This window comes from Lagenorhynchus albirostris, chromosome 1, assembly GCF_949774975.1.
Source record: "Lagenorhynchus albirostris chromosome 1, mLagAlb1.1, whole genome shotgun sequence".
Classification (NCBI taxonomy): domain Eukaryota; kingdom Metazoa; phylum Chordata; class Mammalia; order Artiodactyla; family Delphinidae; genus Lagenorhynchus; species Lagenorhynchus albirostris.
In genome coordinates this window covers 121,357,115-121,361,578 of record NC_083095.1, presented here as the reverse complement: position 1 = coordinate 121,361,578, position 4,464 = coordinate 121,357,115, and positions in this window count along the sequence as shown.

Genomic DNA, 4,464 nt, shown 5'->3' with positions numbered 1-4,464 from the left:
CTGATCCCAGATATGTACTTTCCCAAGGGGGCGACCGCATTCCTCAAGACAGCCAATACTTTTTTGGAAAAGCTTTTTTCTCCTGCCCCCTTTCCCCCTCTCCTCCCTCCGCCCCCTGCGCCCTCCCCGCTGCTCCCGCGGGGGCCGCTCGCCCATTTGCTGCTGCCTGCCGGCCTCCCAGTTGACGGTGGATATGACTATATATGGGGACCCGAGCAGCCGAGGCGGCGGCCGGGCGAGGCCTCCCGCCTTCCAAACCTGCACTCCGGGGAGAGGGCACCGGGGCCTCGCGGGGTCCGAGCCGGGGCCGAGGCGCTAAGCTCTGCCCTCCGCCCTCCGCAACTCCTCCTCCCAGGGTCCATGCCCCGCCTTTAGGGTCCCCAGTCGAGCCGTCCTGAGTCACAGGAGGCCGGAGGAGAGGGGCAGGTAGTGGATGCTCGTCGCCCCCTTGAGCCGTCAGACCCGGGCGCGCTAAGCATCAGGCCCCGTACCCGGCGCCCGGGCCCGTGCGCTCCGGACACCCGCCCCGCGCTTCTCCCAGCAGCTCCCAGACTGCAGGGTATCGGCCTGGGCTCTCACGTTCTGGAAACTCAATTGGAGCAGAGAAAGGAAGAGTTGGGAGGAAGGCCTGGGGTGCTGCTCTTGAGAATTTCTCTGCTGGTACCGGTCAGAATGTCTGAGAATCTGTCTTATGCGGTGCCCTGTCCCCCAGAGGAGGGACAGTCGTATACTTTAGGGACACAGGACCCAGCTGACTCAGTTCTGAGTGTGCCTGTGTGCCATACTTCCGCAAAGGGTGGGGTGAGTTTGTTGGTGTGTAGGTGGGTGCATGTGAGTTTAAGGGGAAAGACCCTTGAGTTTAGACTCAGGCAACCTGGTCTTTGGTCTCTATCACCAGCAGCTCTGTGACCTTGACAAGTGACTTAGCCTCGGCACTGCAGTTCCCTCATCTTTAAATCCAGGCGTGTAGATGATCCCTGAGGTACTTCCATATCTAACTTTTAATAATTTTTCTTACACTGATTTTAGGGAGTTGGTCTCTTTCCATGTTAGGCATTCAGGTACTAGGTTGCCAAAACATGGGATAAATGTGACCCCTGCCAAGTCATTGCATCCACAGCTATAGCTCTGAGGAGGGGACAGACCCAGTTCTGTAGAGTAAGCTCTGCTTAGAGGCAGGAGGATTTCCCTATACCTCTTGCTCTTCCCAGCCCCCATTGGGGAAAAGCCTGCTCTTTTCAGAGCTTTGGTGGGAGGAGAAGAAAAGGGGCTGCCCCAAAGCCCTGCTTGAGACTGGCTGAGGCAGAGCTGGTGAGGGTCTTGTTAACAGTCCCCGCAGAATAATTCACAACCTGTACTACATGGATACCGAATATTCCCCGGACGGTATCTGAGCAGTTTAGGCAGGCCAAACAACTTGTAACTCCTTCAGAGAACGATCAAGTTCCTCTCCAGGATTTTATCAGGTTTCTTTCACTAACCCAACTGCCCAGGAGGGGAAAAAAAATACCCTGACCTGATGGTCAGAACATTAGATTTGTGTGCATAGGCACTGCATGGCACAGAAATTCACCAGGACCCTTTAATCACCAGATGTGAACCCAGCCACTGGGGCACTGACAAAGTTCAAGGCCTATGGGTGATATACAGATGCGTTGACCACAGGGGGCTGACTCCCCAGCTTGGGGCTCAGCATAGGGGGCATGAATAGAGACCCCAGAGTTAGACCCTGGGATCAAAACCTGGCCTGGCCACCTCCTTGCAGGGTGGCCTTAACCATGTTATAACCTCTTTAAGCCTCAGTTTTCTCTTCTGTAAAATAGGTGTACAAAGTCTTCCCTCGTAGGATTGTTACAAGGATGAAAATGAGATAAAGAATGAAAAGCGTTTTGTCTAGCACATAGGAAATTGCTCAGTAAATTGTGGCTGCTTGGGTGGCAGAGGGCAAGTCATTTCTCCTCTCTGGGCCTTAGTTTTCTCATCTATAAAATGACACAACTGAACTAGAGAAACTCCTAGAGGGACCATATATTACCGACTTTTCTCCATTGTGCCAAACGTAGCAGAGGAACGTGCTAAAGTTTCCTTAAGTGAACTGGTGTTAAAGACAATCCATTCAAACATACCACTGGTATGTATGCCAGGCAGGCACTAGGCTCCAGGATCCCCCAAATAAGACAGACACATCCATGCCATCCAGGTGTTCCAGCATAAGCAAGGTTATAAAAATCCAGAGGAAGAAATAGAAATGACTAGGTCAGAGTAGACAGATAAAAAATTCTCTGAAACGTGGTGGTTTTTAAACTGATTTTAGCAGAAGGATAGCAGTTAGATAGAGTGGAGGGTATTGTATGAGCCAAGGGAAGAAAAGAGAACGTTTGATGGTGGTCCAACAGTAGGTTCACTTGGGGGTGAACTGGGACGCGAGACTGGAAAGATAGATGGGGGGGTATATGGTGAAGGGGCTTGAATTCCAGGTTCAGACATTCAGGTCTTATTATGTAAACTGAAGCCATCCATTTCTCTTCCCCTCACTGCCCCTCTCACCTAGGGCTATGTTCAGAGGTCAAAGACTGTGGTGTCCAGTGTGGTAATGGAGCTGCACAAAGCTAATTTTTAAAATCCCTTGGTACCACATCCCTAGACTGGTGGGTTAACATAGCAGGTTAACTGGACTCAGTTATTTCCATTTCACTACTGTTGAGATTATGCCCCATGACTCTCAACCAGCCAGACTCACCCCAGCTTCATGGACTGCACCATCCATGACCTTTCTATTATCAAGGGCTAGGACCAGCAAAATATTGTGACTTAAACAACAATTTCTTCTGTACTGGGCAGATCTCCTGGTCCCTGGATAGCATCAAGAGGGGTGGGCTAGACAGCCATGGGATACAGTGTATATCCCTTTCCCCACCTGATTGGCTGTGACTTAAGGACAGATCCATAGGCTAACCAGGGACCTAGTGTTGTGGCCTGTCAGGCAGAGATGGACTGCGTCCCTCAGCTTCTCTTTCACTGTAGTTTGAACTAAGGAGCATGAAAAATATGAATCAATATCTGAGGCTGCTGAAAAAAAGAGGGTTGCAATCTTGGGCCAGAGATGCCTTGTATGAGGGTGATTAAGGCTATTCACAGATATTTGGGCTTTCTTCCCAGTCAGGTCTTGGTAGGATTGCACATCCCCACCCAGTTAAGTTAGGTGTGGTCATTTGACTTTTTGTTTTTTCATTTGACTTGCTTTGGCCAAAGAAATGTGAAGCAAAGTGACTTATCGTGGCCACCATAATAATATATGCCTTACCATGTTCTTTTTCAAGGCTGTTGCTGTTCTGTCAGTCTGGGTTCCCAAGTGGCTGTGATAAGTAGACAACTCCCTCTCTCCCCAACTAACCCTTGGTGGACAGGTAGTATGAGTGAGATAAAAACTTTGCTATTTTAGGCCACTGAGATCTGGGGGCTATTTGTTACTGAAGCATTTCTAGCTTCTCCTGACTAATGTACCACAATAGGCCATGTATCGTTTAAGTTATGAGGAAGCAGAGAAGTCTGGTTGTAGAGAAAGAGAATGGAGTAGACATATCAAGATAAACAGAAGCACCACTGAAAGAAATAGACTGGGAGATGATGACCAAATCTCAGTTCCAGGGGTCCTTATAATCACCCCCTTTCTTTCCTGAGGTTACATGAGAGAGTCTGTGTTCCTTGAAAGTTAAAAAACTGACCAAATCGTGGTGGTGTGGGAGCCTGCACGGGATCCTTGGTCCAGAGGTTCTGGGTGAACACCAAGAAAGTCCTTGGTATTTCCAGGAGATTTCTCCTGTGCTTGGTATTCAGTCATCTCCCCATAAATGTTTGTTGAATGACTGTTTCTTTGCTATTAACCATACAAGTAAGCAGGAGAAACAGTTTCTGGTAAGGAACCGTAACAAAACTAGGCTCAAAAGACTTATTTCCACTCAAAATAGGGACTCTATGTTTTACTTTCTGAAGAATGAATGTAAGTATTGTGACAGGATAGGACAAAGGTTCCACAGATATTTATTGAACACCTTTTGTGTGCAAAGCATTTAACTAGAGTTTATGGGATCAGGAAAGGTGGGTAAGGACATGGATCTTTTCCTCCAGGGAAAGCATCTATGTATATTGCAGCGTAAAACCCTCTTTCTGGGGGTCATTTAATGTTTTTCCACCTATGTTACCATGGTCCCAAATGCTGCCTGGGCCCCCCTATAGCTGTGAGGAACATATTGCAGGTTTTCTAGGAGAGCTTTAATGTTAAGTACACTGTCCTTTTCCTCCCATTAGAGTACCCATACTTATCAGACTACACTTCCCAATATTTGGTTAGAAAAGAGTCAACATGAGCACAGCTTACTAATGCGGCACCTTTAACAGAAAGACTCACTTGAATATGTACATCAGGGTCTGTTTGTTTAAAACAACAAAACAAAAACCTAATTA